Here is an 18,559-nt window from a genome sequence, read left to right as displayed (position 1 = left end):
ACACGATACCCAAGTGATCATTTTATTTTCTTTGGGACTACGTAATTGGTCAGTTCTGTGGTTTTAGATGGAAAAGTCTACTTAATTAATAGTTTTACAGAACTATTTACAGTAATAAACCATGTCCATTACCATTTTAGGGGCGACAGGTAATATTCCACAATACCGGTATGTATTTTTGTGTCTAGACAGCGTCAGTTAATTGGCTCGTCTGGTACCAATCAAATACACACTTGCCAATCAAGAATCACAGGTAGAAGCAACTAACAGCATAGACCAATTAACTAAGAAAACACTCTGTGTATCATTTCAGTACGTAGGTTAATGCATGGACAAAACATTGTTAATTATTTCGACTTGTTGTGTAGCCACTTTGACAATGGTATTTTATTTTGTATTGAAAAATAATATATATATAGTGCTGGATATAATATATAATAGCCGTCACATTTAACCGTTTTATTAATTAACTATACGATTATACTTGTTGATATTAAGCAATAATGTGCATTATATATCGTTGAATATGCATACCAGGCCAAATGCCTTAATTGTCCGTTCCTTTAAGATATTTCAGCTTAACAATATGCTACACTTAGAATAATTGTATATCTGCAGTGTTTCAGCATACCAATATGCTACACTTAGACAAATTGTATATCTGCAGTGTTTCAGCATATCAATATGCTACACTTAGACAAATTGTATATCTGCAGTGTTTCAGCATATCAATATGCTACACTTAGACAAATTGTATATCTGCAGTGTTTCAGCATATTGGTGTAGACAATCTACACTTAGACAAATTGTATGTCCGCAGTGTTTCAGCATTTCAATATTCTACACTTAGACACATTGTATGTCCGCATTATTTCAGCATACCAATATGCTACACTTAGACAAATTGTATATCTGCAGTGTTTCAGTATACCAATATGCTACACTTAGACAAAATGTATGTCTGCAGTGTTTCAGCATATCAGTATGCTACACTATATCAGTATGCTACACTTAGACAAATTGTATATCTGCAGTATTTGAGCATACCAATATTCTACACTTAAACAAATTGCAGCATTCATGGATTAGACCTTCAATTGTCGTTAAGCTCTTCAGAGTACATATGTCCTGACATGATCAATTATTTCACTTGAGACCGGCGGAAAGCAGTACTTGATAGCTGTTTGATTCCACAAAGCTATATATACAGTGCATGCATCAATTTAATGAGTGCTATAGGGCTAGAGTATAATGATGCTCTCTTTGATGAATTCTGTAAAAACATGCCATCTGAAAACAATATTTAATCTGAAAAAAAATGTGGGTTTTTTAAATATACTGTGTATTTTTTAAATTGATTTTATATGGAATTACATATTTATAGGATAATAATTACATTACTGTTACATTTATTGCAATAAAATGTCATCCCATTGGTCCAGATGTAGCAACAAGAGTTTGTTCAGTTATCAATAAAAGTAACAATTACATTGTCAGGGAACGTCATATCTCATGACATCATTTTATATGGGCAAGTTGTCTTATTGAGCATTGTTTATGAACCAAAAATAATTCAAAATAAAGTATGAAGTTTTAATGTTATTATTGGCAAGTATGATTCAAATTTAATTATAAGTATTGTCTGTTATTTCTTTTATGTTCATCTGGGTATTAACAACACAAAAAAAATCATCCACAAACTTATGTGACAGTTTGCAGATGATTTTTTTTGTTCATACCCCGCTGAACATAAAAGAAATAACAGACAATCCTTAATTGAACAAGCTTCCATTTTTTATCATGTTTATATGAGTGACAATGAAAATTATTTCACAAGGGACATAAACATGATGCGAAATGGTAGTGAGTTTATTTATTTATTACCCATAATCAATCATATCACTCAACTTGTTTGATTCAGGGTTTCTAGATTATGGTAGCCCCACTCCCATGGCTAGTGATATTCAATGTTGGGCTAGTAAATAACTACTATTACCATGCCTGATGGCTAGTGAAATTTTTGTGGTCAGATGTTGCAGATAAGTCTATTTTGTAAATATGAATATCCTGCCCCCACCCCACCCCCCAATATTAGTTGACGTATCTGATTATTACTATTATTTAGTAAAATTGTATTAACTTACAGTAAAGTACAGGTAGAACATTTTAAATCACTGATCCCATGGCTAGTGGGTTTTATAACAATTCTAGAAGCTCTGTTTGATTGATATTGTAGTATGAAATCGAGGCTTTGTATGTCCCACTTGATGTTCTAGTGGGTTTTATAACAATTCTAGAAGCTCTGTTTGATTGATATTGTAGTATGAAATCGAGGCTTTGTACATCCCACTTGATGTTCTAGTGGGTTTTATAACAATTCTAGAAGCTCTGTTTGATTGATATTGTAGTATGAAATCGAGGCTTTGTATGTCCCACTTGATGTTCTAGTGGGTTTTATAACAATTCTAGAAGCTCTGTTTGATTGATATTGTAGTATGAAATCGAGGCTTTGTATGTCCCACTTGATGTTCTAGTGGGTTTTATAACAATTCTAGAAGCTCTGTTTGATTGATATTGTAGTATGAAATCGAGGCTTTGTATGTCCCACTTGATGTTCTAGTGGGTTTTATAACAATTCTAGAAGTCCTGTTTGATTGATATTGTAGTATGAAATCGAGGCTTTGTATGTCCCACTTGATGTTCTAGTGGGTTTTATAACAATTCTAGAAGCTCTGTTTGATTGATATTGTAGTATGAAATCGAGGCTTTGTATGTCCCACTTGATGTTCTAGTGGGTTTTATAACAATTCTAGAAGCTCTGTTTGATTGATATTGTAGTATGAAATCGAGGCTTTGTATGTCCCACTTGATGTTCTAGTGGGTTTTATAACAATTCTAGAAGCTCTGTTTGATTGATATTGTAGTATGAAATCGAGGCTTTGTATGTCCCACTTGATGTTCTAGTGGGTTTTATAACCATTCTAGAAGCTCTGTTTGATTGATATTGTAGTATGAAATCGAGGCTTTGTATGTCCCACTTGATGTTCTAGTGGGTTTTATAACCATTCTAGAAGCTCTGTTTGATTGATATTGTAGTATGAAATCGAGGCTTTGTACATCCCACTTGATGTTCTAGTGGGTTTTATAACTTCTAGAAGCTCTGTTTGATTGATATTGTAGTATGAAATCGAGGCTTTGTATGTCCCACTTGATGTTCTAGTGGGTTTTATAACAATTCTAGAAGCTCTGTTTGATTGATATTGTAGTATGAAATCGAGGCTTTGTATGTCCCACTTGATGTTCTAGTGGGTTTTATAACAATTCTAGAAGCCCTGTTTGATTGATATTGTAGTATGAAATCGAGGCTTTGTATGTCCCACTTGATGTTCTAGTGGGTTTTATAACAATTCTAGAAGTCCTGTTTGATTGATATTGTAGTATGAAATCGAGGCTTTGTATGTCCCACTTGATGTTCTAGTGGGTTTTATAACAATTCTAGAAGCCCTGTTTGATTGATATTGTAGTATGAAATCGAGGCTTTGTATGTCCCACTTGATGTTCTAGTGGGTTTTATAACAATTCTAGAAGCTCTGTTTGATTGATATTGTAGTATGAAATCGAGGCTTTGTATGTCCCACTTGATGTTCTAGTGGGTTTTATAACAATTCTAGAAGCCCTGTTTGATTGATATTGTAGCATGAAATCGAGGCTTTGTATGTCCCACTTGATGTTCTAGTGGGTTTTATAACAATTCTAGAAGCCCTGTTTGATTGATATTGTAGCATGAAATCGAGGCTTTGTATGCCCCACTTGATGTTCTAGTGGGTTTTATAACAATTCTAGAAGCTCTGTTTGATTGATATTGTAGTATGAAATCGAGGCTTTGTATGTCCCACTTGATGTTCTAGTGGGATGTAACACTTTGATATTTTAACTATATGAGTCATAATATTAAAATATGGTAGCTCCTAATTTCTTGGCTGTGTGGGTTCCATGCTGCCAAGTTTAAAAAAACAACAAATGCTGACAAATAAGCACAATTACTGTTTATTTCCAGCAGGAATGTCATTAATAGATGTATGCAGGCGATGTTTTGCTGCCTGTTTATTAAATGTTCACTCAGTGTAGAAGTACAAAGAATACCATGTCCGTTTATAGAATAAATCAGTTATTTGCATGTTATATTGCTGAACCGAACCATTTAGTATTAAAACAGTACAAAGTATACTGCATAACTGAATGAAATTAGAGCCTCGACTCGAGTACTGAAGGATCAAGCGCAACCCAGACCCAGACCCAAAGTAAAATAGCATTATGCATCTTAATTCCAGTGCTGAATATGGATGCCATATCACACATTCAACTTTTGTTTTTCCTCCATGTCTCATAGCCTTATAATGTAAGCGGCTAAATGAGAGTGCTTTTCCTTGCATGGATACTCGAGTCCTGTAAACAGACTCAAGTCTTGCTAGACTCGGCCCGTGCCCAAGTACTCATAAAGACCCTAAATAAAATCTGAAACTTTTGCCGTAAAATTGTCCAAACATGTTGAATATTTGGCCAGAATCAGTTATCACTGAAACGGCAAAAGCAATTATTAGACCTAATATTCTTTGTTGAATAAAAGCCTATGTACAACCATCAAAGTGTATATTGTTGTCAAACTATGGCATTTGTACTAAAAAAAAAAAAAATAGTTTTGGTTAACGACACCACTAGAGCACATTGATTAATTAATCATCGGCTATTGGATGTCATACATTTGGTAATTATGACTCGTAGTCATCAGAGGAAACCTGCTTCATCTTTCCTAATGCAGAAAGGGTTCTTTTACATGCACTTTTCCATAGACAGGAAAGCACATGCCACAGCCTTTAACCAGTTGTGGTGCACTGGTAGGAATGAGAAAAAAACCAATCAGTTGAATGGGTCCACCGAGGTGGTTCGATCCTGCGATGCAAGCACCTCAAGTGAGCACTCAACCGACTGAGTTAAATCCCGCCCCCGGCATTCGTACTTATAATTTCATTTTTGCTTAAGTTATTTTTAATCTCAATGACATCACTGCCCAGCACGTTTTTATTATTTAAAACATTATTATTGGTCCCCTACTGGTTCAACTGGAGGAGACTATAGGCATCGTTTCTGTCTGTCTGTAAGTTTGTCTGTCCCACATATGGTCTTCCAGACTCTGTTTTGCTATGCCTCAAGATATTCAGCTGAAATTTACTGCTACAGATCAAGTTTGACTTCCATGATGATTTACCAATTTTTTTACTGAGTTATGACCCTTGAACATAGAAGATAGCAAATTTGTTGGTCCTTTAGCAGTACTCTCAGAATGCTTCACCCGAAAAAGACCTTTTCTTTTTGTTAGGATTCCACAAACATAAAGATGATGATAATGAGATGAATGATGATGTCACAGTATTTCCTTTTCTGTATAATATAAGATTAGTTGACAGGGACATGCTCCATGCTTGCTTTAAAGGGACATTCCTGAGTTTTCTGCATCGTAAGTTCTTTCCTACTAATAAAATATTTCTACGATTAAACTTACATATTAAATATATTTTCTTGTTTAGAATATTGTTTGTATATACAATGTGTTTTTGGTCGTCTTAATATTTGTAAGAAGCCGAAGCTGGATTTTGTCTTCAGATAATTTTGTACGTACGAAAAAAACATATTTTAGGAAATAAAATTAAATTTAACCTAATACAAATATTAGATAGATCAGAAAGACATTTAATATACAGCCACAAATATTTTATGCAGAAAAATATATTTGATATGTAATTACAGTCATTAAAAAGTCTATGTTAGTCGATAACATCTTAGAAATTGCAGAAAACTCAGGAATGTCTCTTTAAGTGGAATTATCTGAGTACTGTATTACCACAGTCCAAGGAACCTGTAGTGTCTGTCAGTTCATCATCCCACATTTGGGATCATATATTCAGGAAATACATTTGACTTTGACTTTATTGAATCATATTTGGACACAAACAGTAATTAACTCATATTAATAGTGACAGTGTACATTGACTGGCTTGTCTTTATTAAATCTAATTATTGATTGATGTGGATATGTATCGGTGTCAGCATTTTTTATTTCATGATTTGATCCAGCTTGATGCCACACTGGTGGTACCAGCAAGTTAGTCCACATTAAAGATAAACAGCTCTAAGAGATCTCGCCAAATCAGGTTGGGCCTCAAGGGCAAGTGGAACATCAATACTAATCGATGAAGCCAGTCATGCGATTTACTTTGCTGTACCTATAGGAAAACTAATTCGTAATTTGCGTCTTGGTGAGTCTTCAGATTAGCTGTTCTGTCTTTGTCGTCTGTCTGCTGCAGAAATATTCCTTTAATTACATCTCGGTGCAAAGGTTTTCACAACTTGCCATTCCATTGATTTTAGGCTGTATCTGTTAAAGTTAATAACACTTGTCATGTGCATCAGATTGATGTTGACTCTTTTTGATATTAAGTCTCCCCTGTGACTGACAAGAGATGGGCTTGTTTGTGTAACATGGCACCCCAGGACATTGTCTCAATATGATAAGGGGTCGTTAGGTGCGAGGCATGTGGTCATTATGACACTGCCGCTAGAAAACGAGAGAGAAAATCCATAAATCTGAAAGTCACTAATGAGTTTCAGGTGTCTATAAAGGTGGAAACTGTTGTGAAAATAGTCTTGTTATTGTAAATTAAGCAAAGTTATTTAACCTGCAGGTGTTGTTTGGTACAATCTCCTTTCAGTAAATATAACATGAAACATTTTGTTTTACAATTTTTGATAAGCAACTTTCGGAGATTAGTTAAAAATTGAATACAACAACTGTTTAACATTTTAACATTGTGTAGTGATATCTGAAAGGGTGGGACGTAGCCCAGTGGTAAAGCGCTCGCTTGAAGCGTGGTCAGTCTAGTATCGATCCCTGTCGGTGGGCCCATTGGGCTATTTCTCACTCCAGCCAATGCACCATAACTGGTACATCAAATGCTGTGGTATGTGCTATCCTGTCTATTGGATAGTGCATATAAAAGATCCCTTGCTACTAATCGAAGTGGCGACAGCGGGTTTCCTCCCTCAATATCTGTGTGGTCCTAAACCATATGTCTGATGCCATATAACTATAAATAAAATGTGTTGAGTGCGTCATTAATTAAACCATTTCCTTCCTTCAATCTCTGAAATTTGTGTAGTGATGCTGAAAAATGTTTCTTGGATATATGTAGAAGAATTTGATGGTTTGTAGTTTTCATTATTATAAGGTACATATCTGCAACATGTATTAATATGGTACCTGTTAAATTCTGAATTTTGAAAAACTAACCATTGTTCCTCAATGCCTTTTTTAAAAACTTAAATATGTTGTAGATGTGTCCTTTAAAGAATTATAGATGTTTATTGGATTGAGTATTAAAACAGTTTATGGCGTTCATCAGTTAGTATAATACTTTGTAAAAAAACATCAACCTATGTTATATATTTCATATAGTTTGCCAAAGCAGTATAAACATAACATTTGTTTTGATTTTAGAGATTTTGCATGTCTATACTTAATAGCTAAGAATTTATGTTCTGTTAATACACAGAAACATTAGATCAAATTTTATCCCTCCCCACACAAGTGATTGATTGCATATTTGTTAAAATTTTTTACACCAATCCGTTAAAAAAAATGGTTGTAGATGGCAAAGTTGAACTAAAGATCCATTGCTGTGTTTTAGTAGGAATGGCCTTTTCAGATAGCAATCTATCTGTGTCAGACAAGCATTGAAATAATCACATGATAGACATCACACATATATACTTAGCAAAAAAGGTTTAGCAATTTGATAAATGTGCTTAAATAAAAGAAAACTTGTGACTTACAAAATGAAATCAGACACTGGATTTGAGGCATCATTTGTCAGTATAAGTAACAAGAGGTTTTTAATACAAAATGTGTAACTGTCACATTGTTAAATGGTGCCTGGGGGTCCATACATGAAAATGTGAAAATTGTCAGTGACGTGTCTAAGCACCTTGGTCATTGCATGTTGACAGCGGTACAATGTCGGCTCATGCATCTGATGAGACGGTGGATATCTGGACTAGTGATAGAGATCCATTCACGAGTTACAGCATGTTTATGGTTGTGGACGTTGTGAATATGCGTGTGGTTCTCTCACACCCTACAACCCAACAAATCTCATGCCCGTACAATAGGAAATAAGTCGGGCAATCTTGCAAGCCAGTTTAGTACGTCAGTATTGTTCTTTTGAAGAAAAAAGTTAGTTAAAAGTTTGTCTTGTTTAATCACTAGAGCACATTGATTTGATTAATCATCAGCTATTGGATGTCAAACATTTGGTAATTTTGACATATAGTCTTAGAGAGGAAACCTGATACAGTTTTACATTAGTAGCAAGGGATCTTTTATATGCATCATTCCACAGACACATACCACAGCCATTGATACCCCAGATGTGGTGCACTGGCTGGAATTTGAAATAGCCCAATGGGTCCACTGGCAGGTATTGATCCCAAACCGACTGCATATCAAGCAAGCGCCTTACCAGTAGAGCTGGGCGGTATTGAAATTTGATGTTTGGTATTAATATTGGTATTTTTGTGGTGATTTACCTCTGTATCAGTACAGTATTTGGTATAGACACAATACCAATACCGATATTGATCGGTAATTTCGGTATACTCTGCTTTAAATACATGCCTGAGTTAAGGCTCACCTGCTAATTTCATCTAAATAAAATTAAATTCCATACACAAGGCTCTTGTCCCATTTTGTGCTCATCAGATATATTGTTAGTGATTTACTAAATGGCGGGAAACATTTATCAACACCAAAATTTCAGTATTTTGAAACTTGCTCTGTACAGTAAATCAGTATTGACATGATACCAATACCAAACAGTATATACAGTATACCGCCCAGCCCTTACCACTGGGCTACATCCTACCCCTCCTCTGAAAAAGTCCAGTCATTAGTTTGGCTGAATTCTGGCATGCAACAACTGGCATGATGATTTCATCTCTGTAATGCTGAGCATTCAAGTTTTCATGAATGATGAAAATGAGGTTGTTTTTTCAGATGTCATGAATTCCTGCCAAAGCCATGATGCTTTTAAATTTTTTTATTTAACAACACACTCAACACATTTTATTTACGGTTATATGGCATCGGACATATGGTTAAGGACCACAGAGATATTGAGAGAGGAAACCCACTGTCACCACTTCATGGGCTACTCTTTTCGAATAACAGCAAGGGATCTTTTATATGCACCATCCCATAGACAGGATAGCACATACGACAGTCTTTGATGTACCAGTTGCGGTGCACTGGCTGGAGCGAGAAATAGCCCAATGGGCCCACTGACGGGGATCGATCCCAAACCGACCGCACATCAAGCGAGCGCTGTGCCGCTGGGCTACGTCTCGCCCTATCACCATGATGCATGAGGCAACATTATACCACTGTCAATGCCCAAGGTGCTCGGACACGTTACTGACAAATTTTACATTTTCGTGCAAGGACCCCCAAGCAACATTCAATGACTTGACAGATATGCATTAAAAAAGTAATTCTGTTGTTGATATGTTATCAATAACAGTATTTCCATATGTATGGTATGTTTTTTGGTAGCCATGTTCATGCCTTGTCAGAAACAACACACAAGGGAAAAGGCCCAAACAGCTATTTTTCCTATTGGGAATATGATTATTTTTAACTGTCAGTGCATGTATTAGTGTACATCATTCTTTTCACCAGGAATAGTTTGTGATACGCTCTACATTTTTAACTGTCACTGCATGTATTAGTGTACATCATTCTTTTCACCAGGAATAGTTTGTGATATACTCTACATTTTTAACTGTCAATGCATGTATTAGTGTACATCATTCTTTTCACCAGGAATAGTTTGTGATATATGCTCTATTGTCACGTTTATACTGTCTTGGCCTGCAGTACATCAGATAACCTACAGGAACTTGTGGTCTCTGGTGATTTCCAACGAAAAAGCAACCTGCTAAGTGATAATTGTATTTGTTGGCCATTCATGGTTTCATGTGGCTAAAATCAATAGCACAGCACTTCTTTACTGGTAAAAGAAAGGAATGCTGGTCATACTAGTATAACACCCCAGCATGGGTTGTTCAGTGGTTGTAATATTAGACCTGTGTAATTGTGCTATCTCATTACTCATAGCTGGGGACCAATTACATTAATCTACACCATGTCTGCTTGTTTTCTGTTTGTGCTTTATTTCCCCATTATTAGTAGGGTAAAGAAATCTTAACATGCAAAATGTGAAGGAAGAACCAGAATTCAAAACATTCTCATTGATATCCATTAGTGTGGCGTCGGATATAACTGACCATTAACTAAATAGATTTTTTTGTTTTTTTTTATGGATAGACACAGTGTTTTAGTATTGTGGTTGGTAATTCTGCATCTTTAAGGATGATTAAAAAAAAGAAAAGAACTCTTTGAAATTGCATCCTATAATATTGTAGTGAAAACTGGTTTCTTTTCTTATTTTCTAGAAGATAATGACATGGGACAGACATTAGACACCAGCATGTATATGTACCATTTGTTAACAAATAAGCAGTCCATTTCATTTCATTTGAGAGGTTGCAGGATATAGCTCAGTAGTAGAGCACTCATCTGAGGTGCAGTGGATTGTGGGATTGACATCCCCACTCCCACCCCCCACACATACACACACACTGACTTGCTTTTCCTCGCCATTCCAACCAATGCCCCATTTGTGGAGCATCAAAGACATGCACAGTCCTGTCTTTGGGAAAGTGTGTTTAAAAGGTTCCGTTTTGCTTTTCAGTAAGGCACCCTTTATTGCAGTAGCAGGTATCCCTTTTCTCTGTTGATCAGGTTTCAAGTTTGTAGAGTTAACCTTTAAGGTCTCATTTCTTTCCTTTCTATTTATGATCCTAGGATGCTATTATAGGATATTAAATGAGCTTCCATTTCGTATAATGTTTATGTCCTGTGTGAAATAATTTTCAGTTGTCACAAGCATTAGCGAGTGACAATGGAAATTATTTCACGAGGGACATAAACATTATATGAAATGGTAGCGAGTTTAATATCCTATTTATTACCAATAATCAATCTTAATTTATATTACTCAACTCGTTTTGTTGACATTCCTTTAAGATTGTAGTGTGCTAATTGATGATGTCATAGTGTGACGTCAAAAGTGTTAGTCCCACTTGGCATTCTAGTGGGACGTATCACTTTGATATGTACCGAGATATTTGTAACCATATGGGTAATAATGACAGTTATGTTCATCAGATAATATATGTATGTGTGTAGCAATCTTTTCTGCCTAGAGGTAATTAGCTGTGAGAGGAAACACAAACTCATTATTTTTGTATTGTACCTTGTAATAACCATAACTCTCTTTGTTTCTTATTTAACAAGAACAGATGAGCTGAATGTTTCAAATAGCCATGGGTATGAGAAAAATATAATTAAATCCATAATAATCAAACCATAACTTTACTGACCACCAAATATGGGAAACGTCAGTGATAAATTATGCAAGATAAGTGTTTATGACAGAAAAATGTTTTTGGGTATGGCACTATGGAATTGAATGCAACCACAGTCAGCAGGGGGTATGGGGGCCTCCCCCCCGAAAAAAAAGGGTTATGTTTAAGGTTAGGGTTAAGAAAATCATACAGTAATGTAAGAGTAATTAATTTTGTCAAAAGGTTACCTTTAAAAAAATATATCTACAAAAACATTTGTGTTTTACCCTCTGGCAGAAACCCTGAGATATGTAGATTAACATGTAATTAGGTTTCAAATGACATTCCTTTCACTGTTCTTTGAAACATACAGTTTCATTTATTTTATTAAAATAAAAACATTTGATGTGTCTTATGTAGAAGGCCTGTGAAATTTACGACAGTTATTGTTTCACTTGCACAGATCTGGTTTTACATAGGCCTAACCCATTTTTCGTTTGTGCATTATATTTCAAACATCATTTACATGGTCATAACGGTATTATGCAATTATTATTTTTTAAATTATTTCCCCAGATTTCTTTTTGAATAATAAATTGGTTGCCTGGATGTTTTAAATACATAACCCACGAATGGTTCACACATATTTTCAATTCTTAGAGGTCTGTTATGGAAAACCTTTCATCTTGGACATACTAATATTTTGAGTGTAAATATAACATGGGTCAGTACATATTATATATCAGAACATTTAGAAGACTAGTATGGTAACCTGTTAAGACAGGTGGCTATTTAAATAAGGTGATCACTTGAGCAGATTTGACTTAATTTCAAATTATTTAATGTAGGGCTGCAAAAAGTACTCGTCCGCTTGCCAAATGCGAGTAAAAATTCTTATGGACGATTTAAAAAATGCTACTACTATCTGTCTCTTTGATTTCATTTCACACATGATGTTGATCACTTACCAGGTGTTATTAATAATGTTTTATCAATATATCTATATATTTTTTATATAAGTGAAGATACTGTATATTATAATATTGTTAATGATGTATTGTTCTATTGACTGGTGGACACTGGTAGAAATTCTGGTGGGCTAGTAAATTTTAGTTGGTTCTGGTCCGGCAAGCTAGTTAAATATTTTCCATTTCTGCACCCCTGCAATTTTATATCTCGTGAATATTGACAAAGATAACTACCACATACCCATTTCCTTCAAGTGATAATTAAGTTGCTAAACAGACTGCATACACTATTTATGACCCACTTATTTTGAACTGTACAGGTAATATCGTTATATTAGGCATGTACCTTATTCCATTGGTGTAGATTTATTTATTATTTATTGATTGGACCTGATTTCTTCTGTAATTACGTTGGGAATCAATAATTATTCCAGAATATAGCTGCAAATTGCACTTCAATGTACCCTGGTGTTAATGGGTTATTAGTGTTGATAAATCTTTACCAGCATTTGTTCTTGACAACAGCATTGATTTGGCCCTGTGTTAGAAACTCATTGATTTGTGTAATGTATTTTTTCAGAGTTTTACTTCCTATATCTTAAGGAGAGGTCCTGGTTTATAACCTTATTGATTTGTGTATTGTGTTTTACCTGAGTTTTACCTCTGTTTTGTTTATCTATATCTTAAAGAGAGGCCTTGGTTTATAACCTTTTTGATTTGTGTATTGTGTTTTACCTGAGTTTTACCTCTGTTTTGTGTATCTTTATCTTAAGGTACTGGCCTCGGTGGCATCATGGTTAGGCCATCGGTCTACAGGCTGGTAGGTACTGGGTTCGGATCCCAGTCGAGGCATGGGATTTTTAATCCAGATACCGACTCCAAACCCTGAGTGAGTGCTCCACAAGGCTCAGTGGGTAGGTGTAAACCACTTGCATCAACTAGTGATCCATAACTGGTTCAACAAAGACCATGGTTTACGCTATTCTGCCTGTGGGAAGTGCAAATAAAAGATCCCTTGCTGCCTGAGGTAAAATGTAGCTCTGTAGTATAGCACTCACCTGAGATCACAGCATTGATTGCCCATCATATATGGACTTTTTTTTTTTTCGCATGACTGGTATATTAAAAGCTGTGGTATATAAAGTCCTTTCTATTGGAAACTGCATATAAAGAACTCTTGCTGCTTTTTTTCTGCAAGGCTCAATGGGTAGGTGTAAACCACATGCACCGACCAGTGATCCATAACTGGTTCAACAAAGGCCATGGTTGGTGCTATCCTGCCTGTGGGAAGTGCAAATAAAAAATCCCTTGCTGCTAATCAGAAGAGTAGCCCATATAGTGGCGACAGCAGGTTTCCTCTCAAAATCTGTGTGGTCCTTAACCATATGTCTGACGCCATATAACCGTAAATAAAATGTGTTGAGTGCGTCGTAAAATAAAACATTTCTTCTTCTGTCTCTCTCATCTCTAAACCCTCTCTCCCTATCTCAATCCCTCTCTCTTTCTCTCTTTTGACCATGTGTCAAAACAATGTTGGACACCTTTAAAGTGTCTAGGATCAATCCTATTGGGCTATTTCTCCTTCCAGCCAGTGCACCACGACTCGTATATCAAAGGCTGTGGTATGTGCTATCATGTCTGTAGGATGGTGCATATCTTGCTACTAATGGAAAAAATATAGTGGGTTTCCTCTCTAAGACTATATGTCAAAATTACCAACTGTTTGACATCCAATAGCGGATTGTTTAATTAATCAGTGTGCTCTAGTGTTAAACAAAACAAACAAACTTTAAAGTGTGTTGAGGTGTTGTTAAACTAACATTTCTTTCCTTTCTTATGAAGTCTAAAATTGGGCCTAGGATGGGCTTGCCTGAACCTTCAGTCTATGTGTGCCTGTTAAAGTCTATGGTGACCCTGATAGTTATATCATAAAACATGATACAAACATAAATGTGAGTAACTTTGTAGATAGCATCATAGGTCACCCATCATTTTAATGAACCGCTAACACTGACTCACTGATGGCTATCTGGGTTAGTATTGTGAGTAAGAAGTACAAAAGTTAACGTCAAAGTTTGTTTGAAAAATTGCTTGATGGCACTATTTGAGCACATTGATTTATTAATAGTCTTCATAGGAAACTGCTATATTTTTCAGTTAACAACAAGGGATCTTTTATATGTACTTTCCCACAGACAGGACAGCACATACCACAGCCAATCATGGGGCACTGGTTGTGATGGAAAGAAAAACAATCAGAGAATGGGTCCACTGAGGGGATTTGATCCTATGACCCAAACACATCAGTTAAATGTTCTACTGACTGAGTTGGATCCAACCCTTTCATCATTCAAGTCCATAAATAGTCCAAAGCACCATACAGTAAAGTTTATTTTATTTAACGACGCCACTGGAGCACATTGATTTTTTATCTTATCATCGGCTATTGGACGTCAAACATATGGTCATTCTGACACTGTTTTTCAGAGGAAACCCGCTGTCGCCACATAGGCTACTCTTTTATGACAGACAGCAAGGGATCTTTTATTTGCACTTCCCACAAGCAGGATAGCACAAACCATGGCCTTTGTTGAACCAGTTATGGATCACTGGTCGGTGCAAGTGGTTTACACCTACCTATTGAGCCTTGCGGAGCACTCACTCAGGGTTTGGAGTCGGTATCTGGATTAAAAATCCCATGCCTCGACTGGGATCCGAACCCAGTACCTACCAGCCTGTAGACCAATGGCCTAACCACGACGCCACCGAGGCTGGTCACCATACAGTGTGGAATGAGTGATTCACATATACACATTTAATTTCATAACATTGCCACCCTCATCATCCACCATATGGGGCAGGACGTAGTCCAGTGGTAAAGTGCCCACCAGATGCACGGTCAGTGTGGGATCGATCCCCGTCGGTGGGCCCATTGGGTTATTCTCATTCCAACCGGTGCACCAGGACTGGTATATCAAAGACTGTGGTATATACTATCCTGTCTGTAGGATGGTGCATATAAAAGATCCTATAAAAGATACTATTGAAGAAATTTAGCAGGTTTTCTGTCTAAGACTATATGTCAAAATGTTTGACATCCAATAGCCGATGGTTAATAAATCAATGTGCTCTAGTGGTGTTGTTAAACAAAACAAACTTTAACCATCCACCATACATATTCTTGCACAGAACTCTGTTTATCCATTGTAATCTCTAGTTACATTATAGCAATGATCAGGTCAGAAGCTGACCATCATACTGTAATTAACCTGTTTATTGGTGAAACCACAGTACTGTTGTCCATGTGGCAGTACTCAGTAAATCTGATTTGTGTTAGCACATAGCAATTATCAAGAGTTAATTGTCAATGATAGCAGTGCTTGGGTATAGCCGCAGTAGTCATATCCAATTAGTACCAGTGGTATGGAATTAAAGGCCAATCCAGTGATAATATGACAAGACGGCACATCCGACTGGCTATTGCAGTCACGCCAGGTGTTTTATGCGCCAGCTGCATTGACTCAAATTTAATGAATAAATGAAGAAAAACATAATAAACTTAATTTAAGGGTATAATATCCGCCTGGTCCCCTCCATTATTATTTTTAGTTAGGGTTGAGGGTTAGGGTTAGGGTTGGGGTTGGGGTTGGGGTTATGGCTAGGGTTGGGGTTAGGGTTGGAGTTAAGGTTAGGGTTAGGGTTAGGGGAAGGGGGGACCGGGCAGATATTTTTCCATTTTAAGTTGTATTATGTTGCAGCATAGTAAAGTTAAGACCGTTGAAATATGATGATACTGATGATGAATTTCTTGACAGCAAAATGGAAATTTTTTATTATATTAAACCTGATTTGATAGATGTTGATAGATACTTCAATTGAATATTACACTCTTTTTTTTTCTTTTTTTTTTTTTCTTTTTTTTTTAGGGGGTTGGGGTTAAAATATTTTGGGTAATGATGCGAAGACATTCTCACTATAATACCAGCTAGTTATAATGACACAAATACTGTAGTACATTAGAGTGTGATAAATTGAGATTATTGTGTAATTATCATCTGGAACAGGTGACTTCACAATCACCCTACACTCATCTTGAGATGAATTATCTCAATGACAAGGCTTTTACCTATTCTTTCTAGTCTCAATTACATTTCCTACAGTTGTCGTGTGTCTTGAGATGGATTTCATTAATCTATCCATCAATGGATCATCTTCTGACATTCACTTCATGCTGATGGACGCCAGTTTTAGTTGGCCATCAGCTGCTGGATTCGGCAGCAGCCAAGCAGACATGATGCCAATAACTCCAATCCGTTGGGCGTTAAGAAAGTAATATTGCACACAACCGTAAAGGTCATTTGAGCTATGCTCTGCACAAACCAGGCAATTTGTTATCCATTTCCAAGACTGTAATTCATGAACCAGTGCACATCTTTGATAAATAGATAATACATGTAAATTGGTAAAAAAGAGAACACATTTTTATACAAGATTTTGTAGAGCACTGTTTAATCTTAAGTTTTATAATTTGTTTTATCACCATGTACATTTACTTCTGTTATTATAAATTCATAAGTGAAAAAAAAAATAATGTGTAAAAAAATCTGCATATGTATACCATATTGTTTTTATATTTAATATCGCTATTACTTGTGTGTCCATCTCATATGATTGAAGCATGATTGGAATCAGTCTCATACAGTGAACTTACTGATTTGTTTTCCCATTCCAACCAGCACACATTATTACTGTTACAAAGGAAGTAAATGGTTTACATTATTACTGTTACAATTTTCAAAACAAATTGCTTTGAATATCCATATATACTATTGTTCTTTCCATTATGTACCCATATTTCTCCTGCATTGTGATATATTAATGTATGTATGTATAACATGTATGTAGATAAAGAGAGGGCCTCATGGGAAAAGTTTATTTTTATTATTATTACAGTACTACTAACCTAGCTATCACAATGAAAGTACGACCAAAAAGCAAGAAAAAAGAAGAAGAAGAAAAAGAAGAAAAGAAAAAAAAAAAGCTACTTGTGTTAGTTTTTCCCATTTATCTGGTTGTTATGTTACACCAAGGACTAGCTGACATTCTCATCTTCCTACTCACAATGTTTGCTTTATGGCTATAATGGTCTTGCTGCAGATGCTCGGAAAGATCAAATAAATTAATATTACAAGTCTTATACTCAGTTATCTGCTTTCTTCTCGATCCAGCGCATATACATGTACATGTTTAAATCAGTGATACAAATGCATCAGTCAGATATACTAGTGAAACAAATTTAGGGTTAAATAAATTACAACCAAAACCATGCAGTTTTATAATGAATACCGGTAGTTTGTTTTTCCACACGTACAGAAAATGATGCCTAAAAATTAATGTTACAGTTTAACATGAGCCATGAAACATACAGTCAAAGTTGTGTGGGATCCAAAAAAAAGGAATTTACACATAAGCACATTTGTTTAATAATGCATGATACCACTCATGGTACATGTACAAACTTTGCTTTGTTTAATGACACCACTAGAGCACACTGAATATCGGCTTTTGGATTTCAAACATTTGGTAATTTTGACATTTAGTCATGTGACCTGAAGATGATGTTTGCTTGGCGTTCATTTCAACATCGCCAAACACAACCACACCTATCCACTTAGAAGATAGAGGAAAGAAGGAAATGTTTTATTTAATGATGCACTCAACATATTTTATTTATGGTTATATGGCGTCAAACATATGATTAAGGACCACACATATTGAGAGAGGAAACCCGCTGTCGCCACTCCATAGGCTACTCTTTTCGATTAGCAGCAAGGGATCTTTTATATGCACCATCCCACAGACAGGATAGTACATACCACGGCCTTTGTTACACCAGTTGTGGAGCACTGGCTAGAACAAGAAATAGCCCAATGAGTCCACCGACGGGGATTGATCCTAGACCGACCGCGCATCAAGCAAATGCCTTACCACTGGGCTACGTCCTGCCCCAAGATAGAGGAAACCTGCTACATTTTTCCATTAGTAGTAAGGGATCTTTTATATACACCATCCCA

General features: G+C 35.9%; 1 protein-coding gene across 1 annotated transcript in view; it reads left to right on the top strand.

Moving 5' to 3' along the window:
* LOC121372440 overlaps nt 1-17,658 on the top strand; it is a 37,598-nt gene extending 19,940 nt beyond the window's left edge. Inside the window, exon 2 of the mRNA XM_041498745.1 lies at nt 17,439-17,658. The gene's annotated coding sequence lies outside the window, so the exon portion shown is untranslated. The remainder of the gene's footprint in view (nt 1-17,438) is intronic.
* The last annotated feature ends 901 nt before the right edge of the window (nt 17,659-18,559 follow it).

Source organism: Gigantopelta aegis, chromosome 4, assembly GCF_016097555.1.
Source record: "Gigantopelta aegis isolate Gae_Host chromosome 4, Gae_host_genome, whole genome shotgun sequence".
Taxonomy (NCBI): Eukaryota; Metazoa; Mollusca; class Gastropoda; order Neomphalida; family Peltospiridae; genus Gigantopelta; species Gigantopelta aegis.
The sequence above is the reverse complement of the archived record's forward strand: the minus strand, read 5'-3'. Positions and strand labels throughout refer to the sequence as shown.